Here is a 12,538-nt window from a genome sequence, read left to right as displayed (position 1 = left end):
GTGATCAGATCAGCCAGGAACCACAAGCGTGGTTACTACCTACTTCCCTACTCCCAGATGACCTCCACCATCCATCTTGATTCTGTCTTTCCCACCACAGGGGAATCCAACGGCAGCCTGCCCTGCTGCCCACACACCATTGCTACCCAGGCTAGAAGAGGCATCATGCCCTGCCCAAGGAGGTGGTGGAGTCATTGTCCCTGGAGGTAGAGAAAGACTGGATGTGGCATTTCATGCCATGGTCTAGTTGACACGGTGGTGTTTGGCCATGGGTTGGATTTGAGGATCTTAGAGGTCTTTTCCAATCTAGTTGATTCTGTGATGCCTATACTTGCATTAATACGCTATTATTTCAACCCAAGAAAGGGTAGACAGGTGTGGCCCTTCCACGACTTTCATCAGCCCTCCAGCCCAGCGTCCCCTCCAAAGGGACACAGGCGTCCAACTCGCCGCCACGAAGGCGGCAGACCCGCGGTCTGTGACCTCTCCTCAGACCTTCAGCGTTTGCCTTCCCCTCCTATTTTTGTCATTTCCAAGGCGACTTGCTCAGGACCTTCAGGCAGCTGGAGCCCCGGGCAGGCAGTACCGAATCGTTCCCTTGCCCTGCCCCTCTTGCCCTCCCCTCCCCTCAGGCGCCCCCTCCCCTCCCCGCTCCCCCCCGCCGCCATTGGCCCCCGCCGTGACAGCAGTTGGCGCGCGGCCTCCTCTCCCCTCCCCGCCGCGCGGCGCAGGCGCGGCGGCGCGCGGGCGTGCGTTATGCCCGCCCCGCCCCTCGCGGCCCCGCGCGAGCCGCGGCCGTTGTTGTCAGTCGCGACTCGGAGCCGCCGCGGGAGCGGCCGCAGTGCCCGGGGCCGTCCGAGCGCAGCCCGCGTCGGCGGCACGGCCCGCCGCACCCCCGAGCCTCCCGGCTGGGCTCACGGACCCTCTCCCGCCTTCCTTCCCCGACGAGCTCCCCGTCCCCGCCGCCGCTCCCGAGGGCAGTCGCGGCGGGCGCTGCCCATGCAGGGGGCGGCGCGGGGCGCGGCGCCCCGAGGAGACTCCGCCGCCGCTGCGGGCAGTAAGTTGCCGGCGGGGTTGGGCCGGGTTCGACTCGGGCTGGGCTGGTGGGGTGTGGTGGGTTCCTTCCTCCCCCTCCCTGCGCCTTCCGTTCCTCCCGGAGCCGGCCGAGCCCAATGGCGGCCTCGGCCCAGGGGGAGGAGGCGGCCGTGGGGGGACGTTCCTCGGCCGCCGCCGAAGGTCGGTGTGTCGGTGCCGCCCGGGGCTGCAGCCAAGGGCTTGGGGAGGGGAAGGCAGAAACGAGTGTTCTGCGGGGACGGCAGGCTCATGGGATGCGGGTGTTCCTGCGGGGACGGCAGGCTCACGGGATGCGGGTGTTCCTGCGGGGACGGCGGGATCCCGGGCTGCGGGTGTTCCCGTGGGATCGGTGCGCTCCCGACATGCGGGTGCTCCTGCGGAAACGGCGTGCTCCCGGGATGCGGGTGCTCCTGCGGGGACGGCGTGCTGCCGGGAGCCTGCCGTGCCCCGGGCGCGGCGGAGTGTCCGTGCGGCACGGCCCCGTGTGACCGCGGTGACAGCCGGCCCCGCGCCTGTGACCGCGGTGACACCGGCCCTGCCGCCGCCCCCCCGCCGCCGCTGCCCGCGCCCGCTCCGCCGCGTATGTGCCGTCGCTGGGAAGGGAAAAAAGGTAAACAAGCGCGGCCAGAGCCCCGCGGTCCGGCCACGGGCGCGTTTTAGGGAATGACGGTGCATCTTGCCCCTCGGAGCCGAGTGCGTAGCCAACAGGTTTGCCTCCGCCTTTTTCAGCCCAGGGCTGGAGCGTGGCCCTTCTGACAGCGGCTGGAAGTATCCCTCGTGCTTTGTCAGTACGTGTCTTGCTGCTGTCAGTACACTTACTGCGTTGAATTTGCTGCCTTTAGATCGCTACAGAAGTCAGTCGGATAGCTAGTGAGGTCTTTGTGCTTTTTGTCAGGTGGGTTTTGGCACCCAGGTGGTACTTCACTAGATAAATTAATGGAGGGTGACTTTTAAACATGTTTGTGGTTGATGTACAGTCTTGGTAATAGTTGAAGGACAGTTACGTGTGGTTGGTGTTGTTATTTGTTTGTGGGTTTTTTTCAGTAAATAGACTGAATAAAGTGTTGAAGAACATCCACTAGGGAAAAGAAACTATATTGGCTGGAGGATGGTTGGTGAGAAAAGTGACCTATTTTCAGGTTGGATATTTTTATTGGTAAGGGATGCTAGTATACCTGTGAAGGAGAAACATTTGTGTGGGATATCTACGTATGAAAAGCTCTGGGTTTTTACATATACGTAGTTTCTTATTGACCATCTCACTTCCAAGAGCTTATTAAGGGTAGATGGGCAAAGAAGTGGTTTCTTCAGTGGAAGTTACTGGAGGAGCAGCTGAAGCGTATTGTATGATTTTCAGCCATCTAGCATGAATGAATTGAATGCAAATGTGCTTACGCCTGCCCTCTGTAGTGCAGTCACTACTTAGTCATATCGGCTGCTTTTTTGGAGTTGTTTATTATGGATATATTTAGATCTTCAGGCTCTGGGGAAGGACCAGTTTAATGAATCTCAGCAAAGTGAAGTCTGTATAGAAGTGTTTACAAGCAAATGTTTATTATGGTAGAATTAAGCATTTCTTTCGAGGCATGCACCATTAGGAACTGGGTTGAGAAATGGTGGGATTTTTTTGACAGCTATATTGCAGAAAGTGGAAATTGGATGGTGGTTATTGTACTATTGCTGATCCTAAAAGAAGGAATCTGAAGCAAATAAGAACTAACAGTTACTACACAATACAGTTAACATTTTGACATGTTTTGCAAGGTAAAATTTAACTTTAATAGGCTGCTATCTGCCCATTTTACCTCTAGGGCGTGCAAACATCCAGATTTGAGGACTCAATAATAAAAGCCAAGGATAAGAAAGTCCTGTCTTGTCTCGTATTTTTCCTGAATATTCTAAATTACCAGAAAAGTGGTAGAATGATAGCATGGTTTTTCAAGTGGTTGGGAAAAGAAGCTAATCTCAGTGCTGGAGCTTTGCCTGATGGTCAAGGTATCATCTAAGACAGTACGTTCATCTGGCTCTTTTAAGAGAATCCTTGTGATCCACACTTGAGGCTTTCATGAAAAAACAGGGAAAAGGGAAAATTACATCTTAAGTGGACTTAGTGTTTTATGGTTTTTGTTTTCATTTTACACGATTGAGAAACAAGAAAGTACACTTTGAGTTCTGGACACTGCACAGGTTACTGCTGTTACTTGAATCATCCTGCTATGAAAACTGATATTCCCAGGTGGTTTGGGTGGTTGGACTGTAATAAATAGTTGGCTTTCTGATTATTTTAAACAAATAGCATGTTAAGAGTATGCATGTTAGTTAATATGCTACTGCAGATATTATTCTGCTTAAAGTAGTCATCTTCCTTGTGCACTGTTCTGACCAACCTGGTGTCTTCTCACTGTCTTCGATATCATATTTGAATAATTCTTTTGCAGTCTACACCTTCAGTGTATCATTGTCCTTTTTATCCCACTAACAATGCTAATGCCAAAGTAGTGCCTTTGTCTTGCTTAGATTGCCTTGCTTTCAAGGGCACAATATCCTGGTGCAGCTAGCTTTTTTCCTCACAATGTGTCTCTCTTGAAATAATGCACTCCTCTTCTTGGATTTTGTTTGCTTTCAAAATTTCACTGAAATGCTGTAGCTGTAAAACTGCTTGATGAACTTCTGTCCATTCCTACTTAATAGTGTTTTGTAATTATGTCTTAAGAAAGCTATGAAGCATGTTTCAGATGAGGGAAAGGCAGATAGGGCTGAACTGCAGTTTATCATGGATATAGTAATGTTAAATTGCATTAGCTCTTAACGTTAGTAGCCTGTGAGGTTCTGCACATCTTCTGTGTCACACTGTTATCAAGCACTTAACTGTAACGCTGCAGCTGCTATAATAATGTAAAGTAGCTGTTGTTTTAATACACATAACAGTATTAGGTAAGAGCTTAAGAGGATTTGAAAAAAATGTGTATTCCCTTACAATTCTAGGATAACTCACCCTAGTAGAATTCTAGTACACATAAGTTGATTGAGTCACCAGTGTTAAGAACTTAATGAGAAAAAATTACACTCATGAAATATAAACCTGAGCATGTTCACTTTCTGAAAAGCTGAATCTCTCTGTGTTTCAGTGGTCTTCTACAGCAGTGGTGGGATACAAATGTTGCACTGAATTTGACAGACTGATTTTTACTCTTCATATATCATGGTGTTTTTTCCACAGCAGTCTCCTATATGGAGATTACTGGAGTTACTGACTGGACTTAAACCAACTTTACTTGGGAGATGATAGCCTAAACTTTTATAATCTTAGTTCATGTTGAAGCATGGTAGATTTCAGGTGTCTGGTAGTTCCTAACTAATTTAGGATGCTATGAAAGAGAATAAACTATTGAAACTGTGTAATTGTAGGTTGGGTGCAGTGTTTCTTAAGGTTTAAGTAGTTTTATGCTAGATGGAAATGACAGTTTCATGAAGGCAACTTAAATCAATTCAGCCCTTGAAATTTGTTACCAGACATATTGCTAAACAAATGAAGCTATCTGACATTTGACCTTGACGATGCTCTTAAGAAATGTTATAGAAATTATTGCTTGTAATAGGTACTAGCAGTATACACATATATTTGCATCTGAATAGTCATGTTTGAGATGGAGTCTGATGCTTTCATCTCCCTTGATAGAGAATATAAATCATGTCTGTGATTCTGAATTTACACAACAAAGATCTAGGTTTTAAAACAGTGGTAGCATTTAAATGTTACACCACACTGAAATGTTCATTGATTAATGGAAGAATGTTTAGAATTCCTGTTAGTGATCTTGGCTGCACTGCCTGGCATGACAAAATTATGTGGTAATGTTAATAAAGAGACATTTGAAAAAGGTGAAGCAATTCTGCGAATTCATGGGTAGAAGCAACCCCTCTGAAAGAGTCCAGATTGGTGGAATAAAAATCTGAGTTGTCTCTTTTCTGTAAAGTTCTTGCAGTAAGTTTCCTGGAAGTAAAGACTTAGTGTCCTGTCTAAAAGATAGTGATACCATCATGAATCACAATAATGTGACTTCTGCCTGATATGCAAAGTATTTCTTCATCAGTTTCGTGTTCCTAGTTATTTTGGGTGAGGAAAAAAGGAAAATGTGATATGATTTAGAATATCAAAGTCTTCAAGAGTCTACTTGGATACTGGTTATCAAGTTTGAAAAAGTATAATTTTGGACTAGGGAGCCCAACTGCCATGAGTTATCTCTGTTGCTTATACAATGGTTGACTGAAATACTGTACCTTGATTGGTTAGGTTTATGAATGTCTGTAACTAAGATACCCATGCTAATTTTTCTGTAGTAGAGGAGAAATTTTTCTGTTAGTGGGAACTGCAAAACATGATAGTTTCAATTGAAACTATTTTTTTTAATATATTGTGATATCATAGGGTCTGAACAAAGTTTTATAGGTGATTTACAGATACAAAAAGATATCACAAAACTTGGAGCAAATCCTTTTAAAAGATGTTATCACTTACTATTATGCAGAAGATAATTTGAGATGTGGCTATGGGGGAAGATATGGAAGATTCTTACTATACAATAATACTTTAGGAACAGCTTTAGAACTTAAGTGCTGTATTGCTGAAGCATCTGATATGTGAACAGGGTAGTGTCTGTATTTTTTTTCTTTTTTTTTTTTCTTCCACCTACATACTGGACTTTGAGAGTAAGCATAAGCAGAAAACAGAGACAACATGAAATTAATTGCTTTTGGAGCTGTGACTGGTGTGAGGACTTGAAATGGTGTAAAGCTATTGCTGAGTTCTTAAATCTATAGGACATTGTAGTTGTCTTATGTAATACCTCCCCTTAGAAATGGAAAGTACCTTGTGAACCATAGTGATTATCAGCATGGTTGTGAAAGTATCTTGGCCTTTTAACATATTTCACAACTGGAACCAGTGCCAGTGACTACTAGTGATAGGTTTGTCAGTGGATCAGAGTTTGATCACTCTTAGCACATCTGCCCTCTGAACTGCTTTGGTGTCTAGTCTGTAATCATAATCTTGCAGTTGCTTTGCAATATGTACATGCTTCGGTGTTGTCTGGTTTTTTTTTTCATTCACCTACTTGTGAAAGAAAAAGGAAATACACATTCTTGACTTCTAAAGTGGAGACCCTAAAGGACCAATTCAGGTCTGGCTTTTTTCACTTGTCTGTGTTGAAGATGATTCTCACAAAAATACCAGCTATCTAGTGGGGTTTCTGAATTTGTGCATTGTATTTTTTAAGTTTTCGTATGCGTTGGAGCTGCCTCAAAGTGTCTTGCTCTTAGAACTCAGGTCATGCAGGCTCTCATAATTCTCTGTTACAAAATAATGTTGGTAACTTTTCTTTCTTCTCAAATCTATAATGCTACCCCTCTTGCCTGCCCGCCTCCCCTCCTCCCCCCCAACCTTTTGTTGGTCCAGGAGCAATGTTTTACTAAGTTTATTGACCTGCCAAATATTTCTGCTGCTGGCTGTTTACTGAATAATGGCTCTTAAAGTTGAAGAACTCCTGTTAGCATTTTGCTTTTATTTTTAAATTCTACGAAGAGTTAAGGCGAGGCATCAGTAGCTCTAATGCCTGCAATACATTCTAAAATAATGAAACACTAACATTTTATTAGGCTTCCCAAACGTTTAATGGCAAAACTTCATCAGCAATTGACAGCTCTTGTATCTTTTCAGAGCAAGGTTCTGTAGACTGTTTAAAACTAAGGAATACAATTAAATTGTGCAAGTTAATTCTTCGTTTTATATTTGGAACATAGCACTACTTGATAACTCTTCATCATGTTCTTCATCATTTTAGATGTAGCCATGCTGAATGGTAGATTTTTGCCGATACATCTTGACATTTTAGTAGCACAGTATTATCTGGATGCTGACACTGACAATGAGGCCTAATAGGAAGATAAAAGAAGTGCATGTACACCTTGAAAAAAATCTACTGTAGTCTTTTATTGTGGAACTTGCCGGGAGCAGGAAGTTTTATGGGGTTTGTCATCAGTGAAAGGAAAGATACGTGTGTATGCTGTGGGGCAGTCATGCAAAGTGGAAAATAAAGCTTTAGAGGGGATTGTATATAAAGGCCGAGTTGTAACACAGTTGCCCCTATGAACTGTGTCTTCCTCCCTCCCCCCACGAAAAAATGCTGCATTTCCCACGTGTTTGGTTCTAGGGCAGGTATAGATTACCCTTATTTCTCGAGTACCTTTCAGTGACAGTTGTGAAGGCTAAGGTCATAGGAAGGTGAAAGTGCTGGACTGTGACAACTGTGTATGGAAACAAAAGGTTCTTGGGATCTTAAATCCCATATTGAGTATTGAATATTCAAGAAATATTGGGTAGTTAGGAGCTTAAAAAGTTTGAAATACACCGGAGGAGTTGAGTCATGACAAGTTTTCAGAGCATGTGGTTATGCTTTAAGTGTGTGTGTTCTTCACACTTCACTCTTGCGAAGCCTTGTGCCTGTTTCTAGGGTGTTGACTCCCCCTTATGTAAAACGAAAGGTGATCAAAAACCCTCTGGGGGAAAGCAGCTGACAGTGTAACAAAATCAGTGGAAAAAAACCCCAGTGAGGGTGTAACATTGTCACGTGGGAGTAGTGGCTCATATAGTAACAAGGACTGTTTTTAAAGGCTCATGGCTTATCCTGTGAAGAGATCTCAAAATAGGATAGCAGATAAAAATTGATAAGAAATATTGGAAAAAAATGTGAAAAATTATACTGGCAGTTTGCATACCGAGTTGATATGTCCTTCAGTTTGCTCTCAGATTCTGATGATTTGTACAAATTGCTTTCAGAGTAAAATAATGCTTTTGAATCTCCAAAATCTGTTTATGTCAAATTTGGGGTTTAGTGTTTCTGGGAACACTAGCAACATAAGTCTTACTCTCAGCATACAATTATGTAGTAAATAAATAATTGATATAGATGCTGTTACTCATCTGAGACAAAAGACAGCAAAAGGAGAAACAGGGTAAACTTTAATCTATCTGGTGGATGTATATTGTATGTGCATCCACTGAACTATTCATTCTAAACTCCTGTTACAGAAAATGAAAGCGTGTGCTTTTAAGAAATGATTCATCTGATCTATTTGGCTATCTGCTTTAGGGTGCAATTTGTTTTATCATAGACTCTTATCTGTGTTGACTGAATCTCCATTTATCTTGACGGGAGACAGGAATGGTTAGCTGTCTGTGGATGGATGAGTCCCAGTGAAGATTATTTGAGCTTTCATGTCTGTTAGCCTGATAAGTCTTTGCATTGATAGTATTTCAACATTTTGTTTAAGTGGGACCTTGAATCTTCATTTTCTAAATAAAAAAGGTACATTAAGGTAAGATGAAGGCCAGAAGGCTGGTCTTACGTGCAATATAGAATATAATGAAACTTTTTGAAAGGGGTGAATTGCTTGAAGAAAAACTAATGTCTCTGAAACATGCTGTTTGTCTAAACAGATCTATTCATCCCTCTTTTAAAGATGGTTGAATCACAGTACTGTTGTTAAGCTTCTTAATAGGATGCATGTGATATTACAAAACAGCTTCTGCAGATTTCAATTACAGTGACTGTTTGCAATATTTTATGGGATAGGTTATAGGAGCTTCTATGGAAGGAAGGATCTGTTCTGAATGTATTTTCTGGTAGATGTCTGCGTTGCATAAAATGAGTATCAGGGGCGTAGCTGAGTTCTGGTATAGTTCGGGAAAACTGCGTTTTTAGAACCATAATTAGCCACATGGATTAAACGCTGCTAATGGTTACTAAACTCACCAGCTTGACAATCCAAATTCTCTAATGCTGAAAAATTAACTGATCAGGGCCTTGACATAATGTGAGTGAAAAGATAGGCAAATATTTTCTGTGATATAATTGTCTCTTAAATGCTTTTTCTCAGGCTGTAGTTTGGCTTGCTGGTAAAGTGTGGCTGGTGGAAAATTTGCTTGTCACGTGCTTTAGTCTGCAGCTTGTTCATTTGGTAAAAATGTTCAAGAGGTCACATAGTAAACTGGATCACTGAAATGATCCATCATTAAAAGTAACTCTGTTTTGGAGGGTGATTGTAAATCTGTAAGTTTTGGGTTATTTCATCTTAGCCCTAGAAGTTTCACTAAGGAAACAACAGCCTCAAAGAGGCTTCAACTCAAAAGCTCTTATCTGATCCTTAAGTACTTTCAAAATTCTATTTTTCTAGATAGAAACTGAGAAAAAGTAAATACTCAGAAAAGTATTGGTATAGCAGCTGTGACCCTTTAGATAGCATATTTAAATTGTAATCATGGCTTGTACCTACATATAATATGACATTTTTGCATCCACTTCCTACTACTGAACAATTCAGAATGCTGGTATGTTCAAACCATGTGTGCTTCTAAGATCCTTGTATTTAGCTGTGGGAGCTTCATCTCTAGAGATTTATCTTAAAACCACAGAATTAAGGGTTAGTTGTTCTGTTATTGTGGAGACTTTATGTTAAACTGTTAATGAATCTGCATTAATTTTACTACAGCTAATGGGGCTGCAACATTAGTAAGCATAGTTTATCTTCCATTTCTGTAAACTCTTATCCTGTTGATTACTGTTTGATGTACTTCTCCATGGCTTATGCATAGCTGATTTTTGCTGGAATTCTGTTGACAGGTTGTTTATGTGTATTCTGTGATTTACAGTTAAATCACTTGTTGAGTTTGTACTAAGGTGGTTGAGAATGTGCCAAGTGAACAAAATAATGAGTATAAATCTTCCCTTACTGCTGAGTGTTGCAGTTAAATTCAGACAAGTTGCATTCTGTTGCATCTGGCTGGATTTGTTCTCTCCCTTTTGCTCTGCCAGGGATGAAGCCTTCTTCAGTTTAAGAAAGAAAAGCTAACTAAAAATTGGCTGAGGCTTTTTTACCTCCGTTTTCCTTACCTCTTCCATTAACAAAACTTTGGTTTTGCCACACAGTACAAATGCTCGGTTTTGTCTGCAGGTGTAGTTTTTGAATCCAAGACTTAACAGAAAATCTCTCTTAAAGCCATATCTTCTCAGAGAGAAAAGGTGTTTGATGATCTGGGCCAAATTTGTAGGATGTGATGAATTCATGCTGATAGAGATGTAAATCTTGAGGTTTGACTTAACATTCAAGAAAGAAATGGTCCACAAAGGCGTGAGCCCTGGAGTTTGTGTTGTTGCTAACTCCAGTTGAGTAGGGAATGGCTTTCTGGTTTTTGACAGTCTTTTTTATTTTTTTTAACTCAAGGGTTCTAAAATTGCTAAGTAGTTTAGCAGAAGGTATTAACTATGTGATATCATAATGGGTAAAACAGATTTGTAAGAAGGGATGATATCCTAGTGACAGTTAAAAAAAGTTGTCTTTAATTTGTGTGCTCCTTTTTTCCTTTAATTTCTTTAATCTAGAAGCAATGAGGAATCAGATTAGGGTGCTGTGGAGACAGCAGTACTATAAAGCATGTTTGTGTGGAGGGGTGTTTTGTTGGTTTGGTTTTTTGTTGTTGCTGTTTTTTTAAAATGCAGGCAATCTCTTAAAGATTAGGACTCTGGAGTCACATAACCATATGGAGCACAGTTGATTAATATATCCCCTATTGGTTCATACAGGTGAAAGTTAGGTGGTCTGTGTGTGTACATGGACTGTTTTTCGTTAGTCTGCATTTTGGGGGTTAGGTCAATATGATGGAATGTTATACAACTATAGTAAGGCATTGCATGAAAACATTATGTCCGTGCTCGGTAGTGGTAGTGGAAAAACCTCAAATTGGCCTAAGAAAGTAGAATAGGATAAAGCAGAAAATGTGTAGAGAAAGGTGAGAAGAACGTTAAAGCCTGTGGAATAACCTCTGCAAAAGGAATGACAGACTAGGACTCAAACAAGATTAAACTGAAGCTAGAAAGGGAGGAAGCTGAAGCTGTGAGTTGCTTGAGGCAAGGTAAAGGGAGTATGATAGTTCTTGTTTTGGAACAGACAGTGAATGAGAAGATGCACAAATTATCAGGAGATTTAAAACAAACAAGAGAAAGTGGTTCTTCTCACAGCACAGAGTTAAGCTATATACCTCTAATGCAGTATGTTCTTGATGCTAAAAATTCACATACTTTAATAAAGCACCTGCCCAGTTTTACAGGGAAGGGTGTGGTGGAATCCATCAAACACTATTAAACACAAAGCCACTGGTCTCAGATGTACAAGTTTTTGAATCTCTTACAGATAAGGAGTTTCATTCTTTATTGTTAAAATCTGCCATTGTACTGTATTCTTCCCCATGTGTCCCCTAATGGTTACTTACCAGGTAGGAGAGTATTTGACGTGGGCATTTAGTGTAAGATAACATGCTTTCATTTTGTTTTGTGCTTTTTTCAGTGAGGATGGAATGGTATTACATAGGAGTGGTAGGGGAAAGTTTGTAAGATGAGCAGTGTGGGAAGCATTGGGAAGCAGATATGCCAACCCCCAATTTTGATACTATGGCATCTTCTAGTGAAGTGGAGTGGTTTTTGGAAGAGCATCTGAAGCATAGTGCTTAGTAGCAAAATGAAAGGGTACATATAGCAACAGAAAACCCAGTGAAGGTTGTTAAAGCTTGATACCTATCTTTAAAGAAACACAAAACCCTAAGCCTCAATGTTTTTATGCTTGTCACACTTACCCTGTTCCTTGTCTGGGTTATGAATTTTTGGAAGTTGATTGATTTCATTCAAATTTTACAGGCGTGGAGGTCTCAAACTGAATTCCCTTGGACTTTGTGGAAGCGGGCAGCTGGATAGCAAAGAGGTTATACCATGGCTCCAGCTGAGAGAAGCAGTAAGGTGAGCTTGTTAAACATCAGAGAATCTTCATAGGACCCCCAGCCTTGTAATTGAATTCATATGAAACCAGGTTCATTAGTTTCACTGTGAAATAACTTGTTTAGCAGGGAGTGTTTTTAATCTAATGCTTACATTTCAACTTGAGAATAACTAATGTAAGAAGCTGTTTGTTTGCCAGCTTCCTTTTCAAAGGTTTTCTTTTTGAAGTTCAGTTTCAAAACTGTGAAAATACATTCTAAAGAGCTATGTTTTCTGGATTTTATAGAGTTGGCAATAAACCATCATATTTCCAGCTGCTTTGCACTCAAAGTTGCAAACAATGCTTTTTGATACCTACAGTTTTTTATTTAAACCTCGATCTCAGTTAGCAATGCAGGAGAAGTTTTTGGGAGGTTTTGTATGTGGAAAAAAAATGGCAGTGGGATACAAGACCTTCAAAACTAGTTTTGAATATGAATGTTTTATAAGTTGAGTCTTGTTTGCTTAAATGACGAATTATCTGGTAAGCACATAAAAGCTGAACTCTGAGTTTTCTCCCCTTCCTTCCCACTCTTCTTCCCCTTCCCCTGACTCATTCCCAGGACTGCTGAACATATGCTGCCTACATGCAAACTTTTTAT

At 41.8% G+C, this 12,538-nt stretch overlaps 1 protein-coding gene across 1 annotated transcript in view; it reads left to right on the top strand.

Moving 5' to 3' along the window:
* The first annotated feature begins 805 nt into the window (after window positions 1-805).
* SNRK (SNF related kinase) overlaps window positions 806-12,538 on the top strand; it is a 42,415-nt gene continuing 30,682 nt past the window's right edge. The window contains exons 1-2 of the mRNA XM_027733331.2: window positions 806-1,057; window positions 11,820-11,918. The gene's annotated coding sequence lies outside the window, so the exon portion shown is untranslated. The remainder of the gene's footprint in view (window positions 1,058-11,819; window positions 11,919-12,538) is intronic.

This window comes from Pipra filicauda, unplaced genomic scaffold (assembly GCF_003945595.2).
Source record: "Pipra filicauda isolate LSUMZ 115617 unplaced genomic scaffold, ASM394559v2 scaffold91_size2508729_pilon, whole genome shotgun sequence".
Taxonomy (NCBI): Eukaryota; Metazoa; Chordata; class Aves; order Passeriformes; family Pipridae; genus Pipra; species Pipra filicauda.
This window is presented reverse-complemented; position numbering and strand designations above follow the sequence as displayed.